Source organism: Nicotiana tomentosiformis, chromosome 12, assembly GCF_000390325.3.
Source record: "Nicotiana tomentosiformis chromosome 12, ASM39032v3, whole genome shotgun sequence".
NCBI lineage: Eukaryota > Viridiplantae > Streptophyta > Magnoliopsida > Solanales > Solanaceae > Nicotiana > Nicotiana tomentosiformis.
The window spans coordinates 15,898,231-15,919,144 of NC_090823.1; the positions used below are offsets into that span (position 1 = coordinate 15,898,231).

At 35.9% G+C, this 20,914-nt stretch overlaps 1 long non-coding RNA gene across 1 annotated transcript; it reads right to left on the minus strand.

The window, feature by feature from the left end:
- Positions 1–12,352: 12,352 nt before the first annotated feature.
- LOC138903746 (uncharacterized) lies at positions 12,353–13,384 on the minus strand. Its single transcript, XR_011413133.1, has 2 exons — positions 13,208–13,384; positions 12,353–12,830 (listed from the first exon to the last, which is right to left on the minus strand). It is a non-coding gene; the product is annotated as an uncharacterized lncRNA (long non-coding RNA).
- Between the last annotated feature and the right edge of the window lie 7,530 nt (positions 13,385–20,914).

Sequence of the window (20,914 nt, forward strand, 5' to 3'; positions counted from 1 at the left end):
AAGTTACATTCAGAGAGCATGGCACACAAGTTATCAACATCATCATGGTTTACTACCATGTTTGCTTGACCCCTTTTCTTGTCTTTCTTCGGAGCACGACACTCCGTAGATTTGTGTCCGGTTTTTCCACAGTTGTAGCAGTTTCCACTGAACCGCTTCTTGCTTGGGTTGTATTTCGGACCAGAAGCCTTCTTCCTCTTTTTGTTAGCTTCAACAATATTTGCTCCCATTATTGTTGAATTTCCACGGCCTCTCCTTTCAGCAGCTTTATTGTCCTCTTCGATTCTCAACCGAACAATGAGATCTTCAAGGGACATTTCCTTTCGTTTGTGTTTCAAATAATTTTTGAAGTCCTTCCACAACGGAGGCAACTTCTCAATCATTGCTGCTACTTGGAATGCTTCGTTGATTACAAGACCTTCAGCAAGTAGATCATGAATAATCACTTGCAATTCCTGGACTTGAGTAATAACAGACTTGCTATCTATCATTTTGTAGTCCAGAAATTTTGCGGCAACGAATTTCTTCATCCCGGCATCTTCAGTCTTATATTTCTTTTCAAGCGCATTCCACAATTCTTTGGATGTCTCCATGCTACTGTATACATTATACAGATTATCATCCAGTCCGCTAAGAATATAATTCTTGCATAAAAAATCAGAATGCTTCCACGCTTCAATCACGAGAAAGCGTTCATTATCTGGAGTTTTATCCGGCAGATCAGGAATATCTTCCTTGATGAACTTCTGTAGACATAACGTAGTTAAGTAGAAGAACATCTTCTGCTGCCAGCGTTTGAAATCAATCCCGGAAAATTTTCCGGGTTTTTCTGCCGGTGCCAACGCCGGTGTTCGGCTTGTCGTTGCGTTGGCAGTCGCCATCGGAACAGCTTGGTTTTCGTTTTCAGTCATCATCTTTTCTGTAAAAGAATGACACAAACAAACGTTTAATACACGTTTTCAAACTGGAGTAAAAATCACGTAGATTTTAATATCCAACAAAACGCCACGAAGGCTTAACTCTCCAAAACGGGAGTACACAAACCACAAAGGTTTTAGTTTGCAGAATAATAAGAATAACACAAGTACAGAAATAAATATTAAATTCCTTAAGATTGTTATTCCCGGTCAATATTGCTGTATTTGTAAATATTAATTCTGCAAAATATAAGTTAACGTAATGAAACAATAATAATAAATTCGAGCCCACTGAATTCACAGTGTTTCCTTAAGGAATTTAATCCCCTCCTAGTACCCAAGGTAATGGATTATTTCCTCCCAGGATAGAACGAATAACACACTGGTGTAGCGGTACTTCAAACCCCAGTGTTTCGGCGAACACAAAGTTCGGTAGCAAATCACACTTACAGTTGCTTTGTTTGAAGTTAAAAAACAATGCAGAACGAAGGAGTATATACTCAGAAAAACGTATGAAAGTTCTGAGAGGAAGGAGTGCAATGTATAGCCAATTTGTTGAGCGAATTGTATGTTGAGTTGAGTATCTTTCTTCAACATTTGCTGCTCATATATATAGCAGCCAAGAAGGAGTGCAAGACCAAACGTCCACCCTTCATGGTGGAGCAAGCATTACATGTTTGTGGAGCAAGCACTTCATGTTTGTGGAGCAAGCACTTCATGGTGGGAAGACCATTATCCGGCTGCCAAATTATCAATACACGGATTGAAAAATATTCGTTTACAAATACGGATAATCTTACGTTAATATTTACTATTAACAAATAAATTTGGTCCAAAAAATTAATCAATCAATCGATCATTTGACCAAATCCAAATCCAAATCCAAAGCCGAGCGAGCGACGACGACGGCGCGAGGCTTGCTTTCTTCTTAACTCTTTAAGAGCTACAAGAAGAGCAATTATATATATACCCACAAAAAATGTCTTCCACTTCCAATATGGGACAATGTCTCATTGTTAAGAGGGGAAAACTTAAAATTTTACTCAAAATTTCATTTTCCCTCCATTTACCATTCATCCTCATTTTAAGAATATTACATCTTAAAAATAAAACCTCAACACATCCTCCTATACAATTATCTTTTTATGCATATTCATCAAATTTATTCTCATCTAAACTAAATTTAAAAAGCATATTCATGAATTGTTCTCATCTAACCCACATTTTTTTTAAAAAAGCCTTTGTATATTCAAATTTTCACCGCAATAGTATTTATCTAATTTCTGGGTTTTTTGGCTTTTTACCTTATTTTTTACTAAAAAATTAAATATATTCACGAGTTTCCAATATAATGTGTACCTATGACTGTAAAATAAATACCAATAAAGAATTGTGAAGGCAATAAAGAAGTGCAGTAAATTAAGATTGCCAAATTTTCAACATTTATGTCCTTTTTCCCCCCTTCTTCTTTAATTACCTCTTCTTTGAATCCCTTACATAACCTTTCAGTTCTAGAATTAGTTCTCACCTTTTAGGGTAAACTTTCAATTACAACTTTATATATGCATGCATTACTTATAACTGCAGAATTTGAAAGGACTTTTCACCACTAAATTTAAAACACCTCTATATAAATAAGAACACTATATGCATTCACCGTCTTACTTTTTCACAAATCAAATCGAAATCTTATGCAGTGTGATTGCAGAAATATATAGATACAAGGATGAACAAAGTGAGGGAATCAACGCATTAATAATCCAAGGCCATTTGTAATTCCAAGGAATCATCAAAATTCTTATTATCTTGACCTCCAATTGAATATCATGGGGTAAAGGAAAAAGAAGAAAGGAAAAAAACAGTTAGAAGTTTTGTAGAAGTTTTGCTCATAAACTACAGTTAATTTGATATATTTGTGTGTATGTAATTTTTTATCTTGATATCTCTTTTTTCTTCGTTGAAGCACTTTGAGTTTATAGGAAACAATGATCCGAGTATTTTAAGAAAAAACTGAATTTTGAAAGTTTTGCATAAGATTAGGAAGAGATTAAGGGGAGCAAAAGAAAAATAAGAACAAACAAATGGAAAAGGAAAGAGAAATAGAAAATTTACTAGAAAATGGAAGGAAATGGAATAGTCGGCCGAAATTGGAGCTTAATTTGAGAAGGATATTTTATTTAATTTGTTTCATGTATGGTAGGTTTCAATTACTTTATTTGTTCTTTTTCTTTTACTACTTCATGCTTTATTTTAAAAATAAGAAAAATTTATAGAAAGTACTAATAACTATATAGAAAAATTAAATGTACAAACAAAGTATTACTCGCTTTGAGAGGAGCAAACTAACTAATATTAATATGAATTTGGATATAATTTTCAAGAAATTTAAAAATAAAATTTACATATGCAGAAACTAAAGTATGTACTTTAAAGTACAGTAGTTAATAACTCAGAATATTTAAAAAGAAATTAAAAATGTGCTCAAAAATAAACTTATTAGACTTTCAAATAGTAATAGATTCACGTAAAATAGAATAGAGGGAGTATATATTAATATACATAAAGATGGAAACACATTCATGCAAACACACCTATCTATATATGCAAACACATTCATGGAAAGTGAAAGTACTTTTTATTTGACGTAGGAAGATGGTAAGTATGACTAAAATAATTTCAAAAGAATTATCACTATATTTTAATTAAAATATTTGCGCGTGAAAAATAATTTTATAACCGCGCAAAGCGCGGCCAAAAACACTAGTGAACATATAAATTGGGATTTAAAGAAATCCTAGAAACCGAAGAAGAATCGAAGAAATGGAAAAATTGACCTTTTTGTATAGGAATCAACAATGAAGCTTGATAATCTTTCTTCCTTCTTGAAATTTACAAATAAAAGCTTCTCTTTTCCTTTAAAGCATTGCTGCCCGTAAATTTCCCATGCGTTAGAGTTCTTTTATTATCCAAAGCTTTTTTTTTTCTTTTGTTGTTTTCTTGCCGTGAGCCTTCGCCCCCTTCCCTCAATCCCTTTCTTTCTTTTTTCTTTTGGTCAGATTTTCATCTGGTGGGCTTGGGCCCTTTTGGTTCATTTTTTATTTTTCTTAAATTAGTTACTAATGACCAATATATCCTTATCTAAAATTAGTGGATATTACATCCTCCCCACCTTATAAAAATTTGGTCCCCGAATTTAATTCAAGTATATACTTGTATACTGGAATAAATAAGGATATTTGGTGCGCATACCATCTTCCATTTCACAAGTAGCTTCTTCAACGGTATGATTTCTCCATAAGACTTTAACAAACAAAATCTTTTTTGATTGTAACTTTCTTACTTGTCTATCAAGAACTTGAGAGAAGTCTGATATACATTTTTTTAGCATAGAGACATGAAACACTTGGATGAGTAAAAGACAACTCAGAAGGAAATGCCAAACGATAAGCCACATCTACCACTCGGTCTAGTATCCCATACGGTTCTATAAACCTAGGGCTTAACTTGCCTCTTTTCCCAAACCGCATCACACCTTTCATAGGGGAGACTCATAGGAACACTGGGTCCCCGATTATGAATACTAACTCTCTACTTCTCTTATCTGCTTAAGAATTTTGTCGATTATGAGTTGTGAGCAATCTGATCATTAGACCTTGTCAATATCTTCTTGTACTAAGTCGGGTCCTAAAATGTTCGTCTCATAACCTTCAAACCATCCGATAGGAGAACAATATCATACACTTATACAAGGCTCCATATAATGCCACCTAAATACTAGACTGAAAGCTATGGTTGTTGGCAAAATCAGCTATAGATATATAATCGTACAAGCTACCTCCAAACTCAAAATGTAAGTTCTCAACATATCCTTCAAGATCTGTACGGTACATTTTGATTGCTCGCCTGTCTGCTGATAAAATAGAGTACTAAGATATACTCGTGTAACCAATGTTTCTTGGAAAGATTTTCAAAATCGTACAGTAAATTGTGATCTTCTATCAGAAAGGATGCATAGACCCCGTATAGTTTGATAATTTTCTATTTGAGTATATTTATCCTCAGTGTGAGAAGTTTTAACTGGCAAAAGTGTGCCTACCATGTAAGTCAATTTTCAATTACCTTATTACCACATATAATTATAACTTCTAATTGTTTGAGGTAGTTTTGTCATAAAATTCACTTTGATTCTATTCAATTTTCACTTTGGAATCCCGAGTTGTTGTAATGCGCATGTGAGTCATAAATGTTGACATGCTAACAAGTTAGTCATAAATGTTGACATGCTAACAAGTTAAACTGCTAGAAATAAGGTTAAGTTGATCTTCCTCCTTTTTCCACAAATATAATTTTCTTCTAGTCATGGTACATCTTATTAGGCTCTGAATGTACAATGTATTTAGAGTTGTGAGCTTCTCAAGAATAACTCATCTTAACATATCTACATCTCGTACAAATATCTAGTTACCTAGTCGAGAATACAATTTCTGTCAATAGTTATATCCTTGCTTTTATTATCTAGAACCTCATCTCGATGTTTGCACAATATCTCATATTTGTGTTAAGTGTCCTTTATGTACTTTATTAATGAAGACCTTACTTGAACACAAGCCAACAATGGCTCTGAAATTTTTCACCCTAAATATGACACATATACCATTTAGTTTGTGCATATTCTTAACCAAAAGTCTCTTTAGAGGATCTATATATGTCGAACTATCATATATATATATATATATATATATATATATATATATATATATATATATATATATATATATATATATATTTTATATTAGCCACAACAACAGACTTTTCAAAATGATATAGAGTAGTGAAATCATAGTCCTTAAATAGTTTTATCCATCTATGTTGCTGAAGGTCTGGAAAACGTACTTCAGTCTCTTGTAGTCTATATAAATCTCGTACAAACAGTATCTCCAGACCCTCAGAAAAATACAATTATAGCCATCTCCAAACTATAAGTGGGATAGTACTGCAAATGTTTATATAGATATGTTGAAGCATAAGCTATCACGTGATCATTCTACATGAGAATATATCCTAATTCGATATTGGAAGTATTATATAGCACTATGAATCCTCTAGAACATAATGGTTATGGCAATAATGGTAAGGTTGCCAAACATATTTTCCTTTTTTTTTTTGTTTCTGAAAGTTAATCTCGCATTACTTCGTATGCTGAAACTTTGTATTTTTCTAAGTTAACTTGGTTAGCGGCGCTGCTATTCAAAACAATTCTGCAGAAACTGCCTGAAGTAGTTTGTGAAGCCCGAAAAGCTGCGATTTATGAAGGAGTAGTGGATTTTGACTATTTTTTTGAACTGGTTCTATCTTTTTAGGATCTACCATAATTATTTTTTCAGATACAATATTACCGAGGAATACCACAAAGTTTAGCCAAATCTCACACTCGGAGATCTTGGCATAAGTCAAATTTTCTTGTAGAGTCTATAATATAGTTTCGCGTAATCCTCGTATTCTTTCTGGCTATGAGGTAACATCATCAATGATTACTATAAGAAATCTTCCCAAAATATCATGAACGCCCTATTCATTAAGTCCAACAATGCAGTTGAAGTATTTGGAAGTCCAAAAGATATCACAAGTAACCCATATAATACCATACCGAGTTTCGAATGCTGCCCTAGGAATATATTATTCTCTGATACTAAGAAATTTATTAAGCATATCATTTATATGAGGCAATAGGTACTTATAGCGCATCGTTACCTTTTCAATTGCTTTTAGTCGATGCACACCCTTAATGACCCATCTTCCTCTTTCACAAATAGTACTAATGGTGCACCCCATGAAATTATACTCAATCTAATAAAACTATTGTCTATTAGGTTTTGCAACTGTTCATTTAGGTCTTTCTAACTCTGTTGGTGTCATGCCATATGTGGGTTTAGATATAGGTTATTTTAGGTATCAAATTGATGCCAAAGTCTATTTCTACAACTCAGGTAATCCTGGTAAATTCTCAGAAAATACATTAAATAATTATCTAGCTATTGGTACCTTTTCCAAGCTAGGTATGTTATCCCTTATGTCTCTTATCATAGCCAAGAGACCCCAACAATCATTCTTTAATAACGTTGAGCTTTGATACATGATATAATCTTATTTATCTTTGGAGCTTGTTTGCATTTTAGGATAAAACTAGGTTAATTCAGTATCCCAAACTTAACTTCCTTTACATGGAAATCAAGAGTGGCATGGAAAGAAGATTACCGATCTATTCCAAAGTAGACCATATTAAGTAATATCAGGTTGACTAGGATATCTTTATGTTCAACATGAATTTGACAAGCTTATTAAAGATATTCGATTAACTCAGATTCTCCCACATGATTAACAACCCACAAAAGTCATTCAAAATCTCACCGTCTATGTTTCCAGTTGCTTGACTCGCACTAAAATACTCATCGACAGAATTCCCAGTCTTGTACTTCCTCCGTAAAACTTTGTTGCATGCCTATCATGTATATATTTTCAATATCTTTAGCAAGCTAGCTATCATATAATAGGCCATACTTTTTGTATACGAGGTTACTATCTTATTTAAAAGGTTAAATACCCCTTAGATAATTCCTTAAGGATGAGATAATATGTATCTAGCTAGCTGAGGAAGTCAAGTGTCATATATCGATATCCTTGTGTGTTAACCAATTTCTTACCAAGTAGATTCACATTTTCGGCTTCCAAGAAGGAAGCAATTCATGAATAATTTAGAGACTTGTTCAAAATCAATTGTGTTGCACCTATTTATGTTCCTAACAGTACGATATCATACCATATATTTATTGACCATGCTCCCCAGGCTGTAAGTTTGTAGCTCCATGAATCTCTTATTAGAGCATCCTAGAACTCGTAATGCAAGTATTTCATCAAGATCATCCGAACAATCAGAAATGTTAAACATGGTGGTTTCAATTTTTAAGAACTTTATTAAGGATATATCTCTGTTTTCGACCATCTTAGTTATTCTAGGTGCTTGAGGCCTTTAAGAGCCCATTTGTTGCCCATTCTTCCCTATCCATCCATTATACCCATGAAGATGAGGTAAGTACCTCAATGGTAACACTTTCATATGGCTATATTGGTGGGATAGTACTTATTTCAGGAGAGGATCCTATCAGGCGTCTCGTGGTGGTAAGAAATCCTCTCATGGTGGCTTAAGAGCCCTTTCATCGGCCTTTTAAGGAAGCTCTACCTCTTCCCCTTGATGGTTATTTGCCAAGGGCCACATTTGATGCCCCCTGAACCTCTCGCCTATTCATATTGTCGAGTGATCAAGATCGAGTCTTATGGTAATAAGATAAACAGTGAAAGATTCAATTAGTTGACCCTAATTGTCACACACGTAAGGCAAAACAAGAAAGAAAGATAGACACATCCTATCATGCTCTCGCATAATCACGATTATGGGAATGACCAACTATATAACCATTATTGAGATTCTATTACTGACGTGTGCTCCATTAGCCACAAGAATAACCTAGGGTTCTGATACCAACTTTTTCACGATCCAATTTAAGATCATGATCGGCGCTTAGGAGCAAGTGTCCATGTAACGACCCGGCCGGTCATTTTGAGTATTACAACCTCATTTCCCCCATTTAATGTTCAATTTGTGCCTTATAGTTATTTTATGACTTACTGAGTTAGTTGATTCGGGTCCGGAAAGATTTCGGAGTGAAATGAGACACTTAGTCTCATAATTGTAAACTTAAGTTAAAATAGTGACTGGATGTCGACTTATGTGAAAATGACCCCGGAATGGAGTTTTGATGATTCTAATAGCTCTGTATGGTAATTTTGGACTTATGAGCGTGTCCAAAAAATTATTTGGAGGTCCGTAGTGGAATTAGGCTTGAAATGACAAAAGTCGAATTTTCGAGAAGTTTGACCGGGGGGTTGACTTTTAGATATTGGGGTCGGAATTCGATTCTGCAAATTGGAATACCTTCGTTATATCATTTATGATTTGTGTGCAAAATTTGAGGTCAATCGGACGTGATTTGATAAGTTCTAGCGTTGTTTGTAGAAATTGGAAGTTTCAAAGCTCATTAAGCTTGAATCTATGTGTGATTTGTGTTTTTAGTGTTGTTTGATGTGATTGGAAGGCTCGACTAAATTCGTACGATGTTTTAGGACTTGTTGGTTTATTTGGTTGAGGCCCCGGAGGCCTCGGGTGAGTTTTGGGTGGTTAACGGACCAAATTCGGACTTAGAAGAAAAAGCTGAAGTTTCTGTCAACTGATGCATTCGCACCTGCGGAAATTCCATTGCAAGTGTGAGTCCGCAGAAGCGAGCTTGACAAGCGCAGAAGTAGCAAGGGCTGGTGTGGCAGAGTGCGCAGGTGCAAGCATGTTTTCGCACCTGCGAGACCGTAGGTACGAAAGGAAACGCGCAGAAGCGGAGGAAGCATTGTGGGCGATCGCAGAAGCGGACATTTCGTCGCACCTACGAGACCGTAGATGCGGCTAATCTGGTCGCAGATGCGACAGGCCATGGACAGAATAAAATTGGAGGAGTTTCGAGTTTTTCCATTTTTGGACCTTCATGCACGGGTTTTGAGGCGAGTTTCAGAGAGAATTCAAGGGGAACTTGAGGTAAGTCACTTTTGATCATTTCTACTTCATAATATTGAATTATCATCAAATAATCCGACTAAATTACGTGTTTTTGAGGTGTAAATCGAGAATTTTAACCTAGGGATTTGAAAATAAGATTTGAGGGTTTGGAGGTCGAGTTGAGGTCGGATTTTGGTAAAATTAGTATGGTTAGACTCGTGGTTGAATGGACTTTTGAATTTTATAACTTTTCTCGGGTTCCTAGACGTGGGCCCCACGAGCGACTTTTGGGTGAAATTTCGGATTTTGACGGAACATTTGTATCTTCTTATGGAATTAATTGCTATAATTTTTATTGACTGAATCGGATTATTTTTGGCTAGATTCGAGGCATTTGGAGACCAATTCACGAGGCAAGGTCTTAGCGGAATAAAGAATTTCACGATTTGAGGTAGGTAACACTTCTAAACTTGGTTAAGAGGTTATGAATTCTCGAATTTGGTGTTATATCAATTATTGAAGGTGACGCACATGCTAGGTGATGGGTGTGTGGACCATAGAAATTGTGACTTAATAAATTCTGTGGAGTTATAAAATATAAAGAATCATGTTATTATCCGAATATTCTCCCCGTGTTAGGAAAGTGAGCTGAGACTCTTATTAAAGATCATGTTTAGGCTATGTGCCGATATTCTTGGACCCATGGGTTCGTGTTGCTGTTGAAAATAATTGTTTTAAAAAAATAATATGTACATTTCACACTCAGTCATATTCATCCATTGTGAGGATATTTATGGGATCGAGTTGCGCGCCACAACAGGCCATATTGGCTATATATATATATATATATATATATATATATATATATTCTAGATCGGGGCTGCCCGCCTGCAACAAGCCATAATCGCTGCATACATTATTATTATATGGATCGAGGTTGCCCGCCTATAGCAGACCTTATAGGCTTTACTATCATTTGGATCGGGGTTGCCCGCCTGCAGCAGGCCTTATAAGCTTAACTATTTTTTGGATCGGGGCTGCCCACCTGCAGCAGGCCTTATAGGCTTTACTATTTTATGTATCGGGGCTGCCCGCCTACAGCAGGCCTTATAGGCTTTATATCACGCTTGGGCTGAAGGAGCCCCTCCGGAGTCTGTACACACCCCCAGTGAGCTTAGATGATTATATATATTCGGGATGGACTTCCCAGGGCATGGACTTGCCTTACTTACGATGATTATATATATATTCGGGATGGATTTTTCTAGGGCATGGACTTGCCTTACTTATTTATATTGTAATGAATTTACCTGGATATGGATCTTGTCCGTATCATTTATATTTAGGGATAAATTATCCAGGGCTGGATTGGCCTTATATGATAGTGAGTGACTGATTGTCAGTCGATGAGTGTATATATATATATATATATATATATATATATATATATATATATATACACACACACACACACACACACGGGTTGGAACACCCCCGGGCTGGATTGGCCATAAACTATACCGAGTGACCGAATAATGTGTGACCAGTATTTACGTGAAGTCTTTCTACTGGGATGCCATATTCCTTATATCATGCGGTATTGATCTATTTCACTTGTACTGAGTTTAACAATTGATCTTGAAAGCATGCCTACATTTTTGTACCATTATTTATACTGGACTGTACCTGCGGAGCTCGTCACTACTTTCAGCCCAGAGGTTAGTCTTGTTACTTATTGAGTTGGTTGTACTCATACTACACTCTGCACCTTGTGTGCAGATCAGGTGCTTCTAAACACGGCGGCTGTTAGACCTCAGTGTGTTACCAGTTGGAGACTATCAGGGTAGCTGCCTGGCATCCGCTGACCTTGTTTCTCTTTCCTTCAGTTATTGTACTGTTCTATACTTTCAGGCAGTAGTTTTTATCAGTCAGATATTGTATTCATATTAGATGCTCATGTACTAAGTGACACCGGGTTTTGGGAGTGTTATATTTGTATTTGTGAGATTTCTTCTGCTGAATTTAATTATTTTGTTTTCAAATATAAAAGATATGGTGGTTTATTAAGATTGTGGGCTTGCCTAGTATTGAGATAAGAGCCATCACGACTAGTAAAATTTTGGGTCATGACAGCCCCCAAGTAAGCCTCATCGATATTTTATAAAAAGTCGAACAGAGTTTTCCCTATTTTAGGACTATCCAAAAATTTTCATGTCTCATAAGCAAATAACAACCAACCAATATTCACCTATAACAACCAACCAATATTCACCTAAATCAATCGCAATATTCATAATCTAACCAAAAATGAGTTTTCACCTACATTACAAAATTTATCAACATAATAATACTAAACCCGTCTCAAAAATATGAAAAACAAAATGCAATACTAGGAACTCATCCAATATAACGAATTGATACCCATAACACTAATACAAATGACTATGGAGTTACTCTAAGAGTTCAAAAGCAAAGACAAAAATAAATAAATAAACTCTTCGCCCACGCAAACAAGTGCGGGGCTCACCATGAACTATTAACTCGTATACTCTAATTAACGAAATCCTCACTCGCATCAACTACTCTCTCTGTAAAAATAAATAGCGGAGAGTGTGTCGCTCGCTTATTGAGTAATAACACTTAACCACAACTATTATTTTAATGGGAACAAGTTAGAAAATATACTTGTATAATAATCAGAAAATATCCTGAAATAAATGCCCATTTTAAGAATAGGTAACAACAATCAATCTTCTCTGTTTTCATGTAAGCAGAAATCAATTAACAATTCAATAATAAACTCTGTAAACATTGTCATATCAATATGTTTGGGAGATTTTCAAGAAAGGATCATGAAATCTGTATCTTTGTGTGGACCCCTTCATAAAAGGAGTCAAATATACTTGTAGGTCCCTACTCGAGGGAAAACAATAACTGTATGCTAGTTCTACCTTCCCACTAGCGAGGGCTATAACTGTAATCGGTAATCTATAAATACAAGGTGCACCAGGTCCAACGAACCCGCCGTTAGCTACGAGATCCTTCAAAGTCTCCTCCCATTTATATTTTTCTTTGTAAACAGTAAATATTCACATGGAAGCATTTTCAAAATAGTACGGAGCATTTCAATTCTTATCAAATCATGTAATCCAAATTCCGATAACGGTAATCATATCTCAAGTGATAATAAAATATGTCTTGTAACCATGCAGGTTATGAAAACACAAATTGCGGTAAGATTACTACTCACAGTACTCGTGTTGAAATACCAAATTCATCACCTCGAGCAATCAATACGACTTTCTTCAATCAATCTATAATCATGTCAACATTGAACTCGTGTTAATTTTCTTGTTTAGGCTAATTCTTAGTTTATTTAGAATACCAACCCTCGAGGTTTCATATTTAACTCTTAATTCTCCGAATCATATTTACCCATGCTATGAGTAATTTAAATTAGTCCAAAATCTTCTTTATATAAAAAGGCATTTATGTAGTTTAATCCATGTACTATTCAATTTTTCTTTAATCATGTGTATAAGTTAAAACTAAAATAGCATTATTGTTTATAATATCTTTTTTTTTTTGGTACTTAAATTTTCAATACCTGATGGAATTCCATGAACATATAAACTAGGATTTAAAGAAATCATAGAAACTGAAGAAAAATCAAAGAGAGGGAAATATTGACCTTTTTGTATAGGAATCAACAATGAATCTGGATAATCTTTCTTCCTTCTTGAAATTTATTCATGAAAGCTTCTCTTTTCCTTTAAATCATTGCTGCCCGTGACTTTCCCCTGCGTTAGAGTTCTTTTACTATCCAAAGCATTTTTTTTCTTTTGTTGTTTTCCTGTAGTGAGCCTTCGCCCCTTTCCCTCAATCGCTTTCTTTCTTTTCCTTTTGGCCAGATTTTCATCTGATGAGCTTTGGCCCTTTTGGTTCATTTTTTTTTTAAAATTATAGCTAATGACCAATATATCCTTGTGTAAAATTAGGGGATATTACGTCCTCCCTACCTTATAAAAATTCGGTCCCCGAATTTAACTCAAGTTCGTACTTGTATATTGGAATAAATAAGGATATTTGGCGCGCATACCATCTTCCACTTCACAAGTAGCTTCTTCAACGATATGATTTCTCCATAAGACTTTAACAAATAAAATTTCTTTTGATCGTTGCTTTCTTACTTGTCTATCAACAATAGCCATCGACCCGTTCTCGTAAGATAACTTCTTGTCAAGCGGTGTAGTCGGTGCTTCAAGAACTTGAGAGAAGTCTGATATATATTTTTTTTAGCATAGAGACATGAAACACTAGATGAGTAAAAGACAATTCAGAAGGAAATGCCAAACGATAAGCCACAACTCCCACTCGGTCTAGTATCTCATACGGTCCTATAAATATAGGGCTCAACTTGCCTCTTTTCCCAAACTGCATCACACCTTTCATAGGGGAGACTCGTAGGAACATGGTGTCCATAATTGTGAACACTCTCTTCTCCTCTTATCCGCATAAGACTTTTGTCTATTATGAGCAATCTGATCACTGGACCTTGTTAATAGCTTCTTATACTAAGTTGGGTCCTAAAACGTTAGTCTCATAGGCTTCAAACCATCCGATAGAAGAACAACATCATACACTTATACAAGGCTCCATACGGTGTCACCTAAATACTAGAATGAAAGCTATCGTTATAGGCAAAATCATCTATAGATATATAATCGTACAAGCTACCTCCAAACTCAAAATGTAAGTTCTCAACATATCCTTCAAGATCTGTATGGTACATTTAGTCTGCTCGTCTGTCTGCTGATAAGATACAGTACTACGATATACTCGTGTAACCAATGTTTCTTGGAAAGATTTTCAAAATCGTGTAGTAAATTGCGATCTTCTATCAGAAATGATGGATAGACCCCGTATAGTTTGACAATTTTCCATTCTTGTATATTTGAGTATATTTATCCTCAGTGTAACGACCTGACCGGTCGTTTTGAGTCCTAGAGTGTTGTTCAGCGGTTTGAGGCCCTGAGCAGCTTCACTTAAGGTATTATGACTTGTATGTGCGGTCGGAATTAAATTTTGGAAAAATCCGGAGTTGGTTTAGAAAGAAAATTCTCATTTCGGAAGCTTTAAGTTGAAAGAATTTACTAAGGTATGATTTTTGAGTAAATGACCTTGAAATCATGATTCGAAGGTTCCAACAGGTTCGTATGATGATTTTGGACTTGGGCGTATGTACGGATCGGGTTTTGGATGACCCGGGAGCGTTTCGGCGCATATTGTAGAAGTTGGCTTTTTGGAAGGATTTCATAAATTTGTGTTGAAGTGCATTTCAATGTTATTGATGTCCTGTTGGGATTCCGTGCCTGGGAATAGCTCTGTATGGTAATTCTGGACTTAGGGGCGCATCCGGAAGTAGATTTGGAGGTCCGCAGGTCGTTTCGGGGTCATTTAGCGAAAAATGGAAATTTGAAGGTTTTTGGAGAGTTTGACTGGGAGTGAACTTTTTGATATCGGGGTCAGATTTTGATTTCGGGAGTTGGAGTAAGTCCGTAATGTCAAATGTGACTTGTGTGCAAAATTTGAGGTCAATCGGATTTGATTTGATAGGTTTCGGCATTGATTGTAGAAGTTGAAGTTTCAAAGTTCACTAAGTTTGAATTGGAGGGTGATTCGTGTTTTTAGTATTGTTTTATGTGATTTAAAGGCTTGACTAAGTTTGTGATGTGTTTTGGGACGTATTGGTATATATGGTTGGGGTCTCGAGGGCCTCGGGTGGATTTCGGATGGTTAACGGATTGAGTTTGGACTTGGATGAAATGCTGAGGCAGCTGATATTTGGTGCAATCGCACTTGCGTGAAAAGGGCCGCAGGTGCAAGCTCGCAGGTGCAAGCCACGAGTCGCAGGTGCGAAGGAGAGGAGGCTGGTCAGCAACCGCAGGTGCGGAGCATTTGGGGGCACCTGCGAAGGCGCAGGTGCGAAGTGGGCAGGAGCGGGCAATGGGCGCAGGTATGGCGCATGGACCGCAGATGCGCTACATAGAGCGCAGATGCAGGACTGATGGGCCGAGCTGGAGCCGCACCTACGACGGAATTTCCGCAGGTGCGGAGCTGTAGAAATGGCTATTTGACCGCAGATGCGAGAGGTGATGGGCAGTGTTATTATAAAGACGGGATTTGGCCCAATTTCCTTCATATTTCATTTTGGTTGGACGATTTTTGGAGCTTTTGAAGAGGAGATTTCATCATCTATTATGAGGTAAGTAATTCCCACCTATTTTGAGTTAAATACATGGTTTTATATGGATTCAAGCATGAAAATTGGTAGAAATTATGGGATTTTAATAGAAAACCTAGAAAATTGGTATTTTTGGATTTTGACCACGAAGTTGGACATGAAATTTGAAATAAATTATATATTTGCATTTGTGAGGTTATGGGTAATAGTTATCTTCGAAAATGTTCGGAATCCGGGCACGTGGGCCCGAGGGTGATTTTATCAACTTTTCGAGCGGAGTTGGAAATTTATTTAAATTGAATTATAATAAGTATTAGAGTATATATTTATGGGTTTGCACATTTATTGACTAGTTTTGGAGCGTTGGGCATCAGTTTGAGTTGTTGGAAGGGTTTGGGAGCCGGTTATGGAATTTCGGGGTGAGGTAAGTCTCCTTTCTAACCTTGTAAGAGGGAATTTACCCCATAGGTGAATCAAATTATTATGTGCTTCTATTTGTGGGGCCTACGTACGCACGAGGTGATGAGAGTCCGTGCGTAGCTACTATTATGCTTATGTACGGGTACTCTAGGACCCATATCATGTTGTACTTGCGATGTTGTGCCATACTTGTTAAATTAATTGTTTTAAAACATTTAGAAACTCGATAAAGGAATTGTAAAAAGGTTAAAATTCATTTACTTGACCGTTAAATAGAAATTTGAAATTCTTGGAATATTTTCCCCTTAATAAATCTTGAATTGGTTGTTTAATGTGTTTTTTTTTTGTGGAGCGGGCCGAACGCCTCGGTAGCAGATAGATGCATCTATGATTCATGACGTTCGACCCTCGGCAGTGCACAGTTTAAATATTATGTTGGATCGTTCCGTACGACCTCGACATGATTTGCGCATGATATATTTTTAGAATTGATAATAATTGATATTGCTTTCATTGGCCCGAGATACAGAAATGTTAAATGACAAAAATAAATTTGGAAATTTCTTATGAACAAAAGAATTGTTTACTTATTTCATGATATTGAGCTTACAGCCGTTCTACGTAATCCGTGCTTAATTATATCATTGACATTTTATTTATAGCCCATAGTAAGTGTCAAAGTCGATTCCCTCGTCACTAGTTCTTCGAGGTTAGGCGGGACACTTACTGGGTACGCGTTAATTTACGTACTCATACTACACTTGCTGCACATTTTTGTGCAGGTGCATATATGTCTAGTGGCCTTGTGGGCGCAGAGGCGTGGTTATTGCGGGGAATTAGGTGAGCTGCATTCCACGTTACGAGTCTGCAGCCAGCATAGTCTCCTTCAGGGTATTTACATTCCTAGTTGAGGCTCATGCACTTGTGACACCGGGTTTTGGGGTGATTTGGGTTGTCCTGTATTGAAATTATTAAAAATATTATTATTTATTCTGTAAATTCCATATTTTACTATTTAATTGAAGGAAATATGATTTCAAAAATATTAAATTGAGAACCAAATTAAGTAGTTATTTTTTTGGCTTGCCTGACAGCGGTGTCCGACGCCATCACGACCCTTAAGGATTTTAGGTCGTGACACTCAGTGTGAGAAGTTTTAACTGGCAAAAGTGTGCCTACCATGTAAGTCAATTTTCAATTACCTTATTACCACATATAATTATAACTTCTAATTGTTTGAGGTAGTTTTGTCATAAAATTCACTTTGATTCTATTCAATTTTCACTTTGGAATCTCGAATTGTTGTAGTGCGCCTGCGAGTCATAAATGTTGATATTCTAACAAATTAAACTGTTAGAAATAAGATTAAGTTAATCTCCCTCCTTTTTTCATAAATATAATTTTCTTCTAGTCATGGTACATCTTACAAGGCTCCGAATGTACACCGTATTTAGAGTTGTGAGCTCCTCAAGAATAACTCATCTTAACACAACTACATCTCGTACACATACCTAGTTGCCTAATTGAGAATACAATTTCTGTCAATAGTTATATCCTTGCTTTACTAGCTAGAACCTCATCTCGATGTTTGCACAATAGCTCATCTTTCTATTAAGTGCCTTTATGTACTTTATTAATGAAGACCTTACTTGAACACAAGCCAACAATGGCTCTGAAAGTTTTCACACTAAATCTGACACCTATACCATTTAGTTTGTAGATATTCTTAACCAAAAGTCTCTTTATAGGAGCTATATAAGTCGAACTACCCTATTTTTATATTATTTTTTTTGCATTAGGCACAACAACGGACTTTCCAAAATGATATAGAATAGTGCAATCATAGTCTTTAAATAGTTTTATCCATCTATGTTGCTGAAGGTCCAGATATCTCTGCTGGAAAATGTACTTCAAACTCATGTAGTCTATATAAATCTCGCACAAATAGTGTCTCCAGACCCTCAGAGCAAATACAATTATTGCCATCTCCAAACTATAAGTGGGATAGTTCTGCAAATGTTTCTATAGCAGTGTTGAAGCATAAGCTATCACGTGATCATTCTACATGAGAATTTATCCTAATTCGATATTGGAAGTATTACATAACACTATGAATCGTCTAGAACATAATGGTAAGGCTAATACCGGTAAGGTTGCCAAACATATTTTCCTTTTTTTTTGTTTCTGAAAGTTAATCTCACATTACTTTGTCTGCTGGAACTTTGAATTTTTCTAAGTTAACTTGGTTAGCGGCGCTGCTATTCAAACCAATTCTGCAGAAACTGGCTGAAGTAATTTGCGAAGCCTGAGAAGCTACGATTTATGAAGGAGTAGTGGGTTTTGACTATTTTTTGAACTGGTTCTATCTTTTTAGGATCTACCATAAACTTATTTTTCAGATACAATATTACCGAGGAATACCACAAAGTCTAGTCAAATCTCACACTCGGAGAACTTGGCATAAGTCAAATTTTCTTGCAGCGCCTATAATATAGTTTCACATAATCCTCATGTTCTTCCTGGCTACGAGGTAACATCATCATTAAATTCTATATGAAATCTTTCCAAAAACATCATGAACGTACTATTCATTAAGTCCAACAATGCAGCTGGAGTATTTGGAAGTCCAAAAGATATTACAAGGAACCCATATGCTACCATACCGAGTTTCGAATACTGCCCTAGGAATATATTATTCTCTTATACTAAGAAATTCATTAAGCATATCATTTATATGAGGCAATAGGTACTTATAGCATATCGTTACCTTTTCAATTGCTTTTAGTCGATGCACACCCTTAATGACCCATCTTCCTCTTTTACAAATAGTACTAAAGGTCCACCCCATGAAATCTTACTCAATCTAATAAAACTATTGTCTATTAGGTCTTGCAACTGTTCATTTAGCTCTTTCTAACTTTGGTAGTATCATGCCATATGGGGGTTTCGATATAGGTTATGTTAGGTATTAAATCAATGCCAAAGTCTACTTATGCAACTCAGATAATCATGGTAAATTCTCAGAAAATATATTAAATAATTATCTAGCTATTGTTACCTTTTTCAAGCTAAGCGTCTTATCCCTTATGTCTCTTATCATAGCCAAAGATACCCCAACAATCATTCTTTAGTAATGTTGAGCTTTGATACATGATATAACCTTATTTATCTTAGGACCTTATTTACATTTTAGGATGAAACTAGGTTAATTCAGTATCCCAAACTTAACTTCCTTTACATAGAAATCGAGAGTGACATGGCAAGAAGATAACCGATCTATTCCAAAGTAGACCATATTAAGTAATTTCAAGTTGACTAGGATATCTTTATGTTCAACTTGAATTTGACAAGCTTATTAAACATATTCGGTTAACTCAGATTCTCCCATAGGATTAACAACCCCAAAAGGTCATTCAAAATCTCACCGTCTATGTTTCCAGTTGTTTGACTCGCACTAAAATACTCATCGACATAATTCCCAGTCTTGTACTTCATAAAACTTTGTTGCATGCCTATCATGTCTATATTTTCAATATCTTTAGCTAGCTATCATAGAATAGGCCATACTTTTGGTATACGAGATTACTGTCTTATTTAAAAGGTTAAGCACCCCTTAGATAATTCCTTAAGGTTGAGATAATGTGTATCTAGCTAGCTGAGAAAGTCTAGTGTCATATATCGGTATCCTTGTGTGTTAATCAATTTCTTACCTAGTAGATTCACATTTTCGTCTTCTAAGAAGGAAGCATTCATGAATAATTTAGAGACTTGTTCCAAATCAATTGTGTTGCACCTACTATTATGTTCCTAACAGTACGATATCATACCATATATTTATTGACCATGCTACCAGGCTGTAAGTTTCTAGCTCCATGAGTCTCTTATTAGAGCATCCTAAAACTCGTAATGCAAGTATTTCATCAAGATCATCCGAACAATCAGAAACGTTAAACATGGTGGTTTCAATTTTTAGGAACTTTATTAAGGATATATCTCTGTTTTCGACCATCTTAGTTAATCTAGGTGCTTGAGGCCTTTAAAAGCCCATTTGTTGCCTATTCTTCCCTGTCCATCCATTATACCCATCAAGATGAGTAAGTACCTCAATGGTAATACTTCCATATGGCTATATTGGTGGGATAGTACTTATTTCAGGAGAGGATCCTATCACACGTCTCGTGGTGGTAAGAAATACTCTCATGGTTTCTTAAGAGCCCTTTCATCGGCCTTTTAAGGAAGCTCTACCTCTTCCCCTTGACGGTTATTTGCCAAGGGCCACATTTGATCCCCCCCTGAACCTCTCGCCTATTCATATTATCGAGTGATCAAGATCAAGTCTTATGGTAATAAGATAAACAGTGAAATATTCAATTAGTTGACCCTAATCGTCACACACGTAAGGAAAAACAAGAAAGAAAGATAGACACATCCATCACGCTCTCGCAGAATCACGATTATGGGAATGGCCGGCTTCGTAACCATAATTGAGATTCTACACTGACGTATGCTCCATTAGTCACAACAATAAACTAGGGCTCTGATATCAACTTTTTCACGACCTAATTTAGGATCATGACCGGCGCTTAGGAGTAAGTGCCCCCAAGTAAGCCTCATCGGTATTTTACAGAAAATCAGATAGAGTTTTCCCTATTTTAGGACTATCCAAAAGTTTTCATGTCTCATAAACAAATAACAACCAAACAATATTCACCTAAATCAATCACAATCTTCATC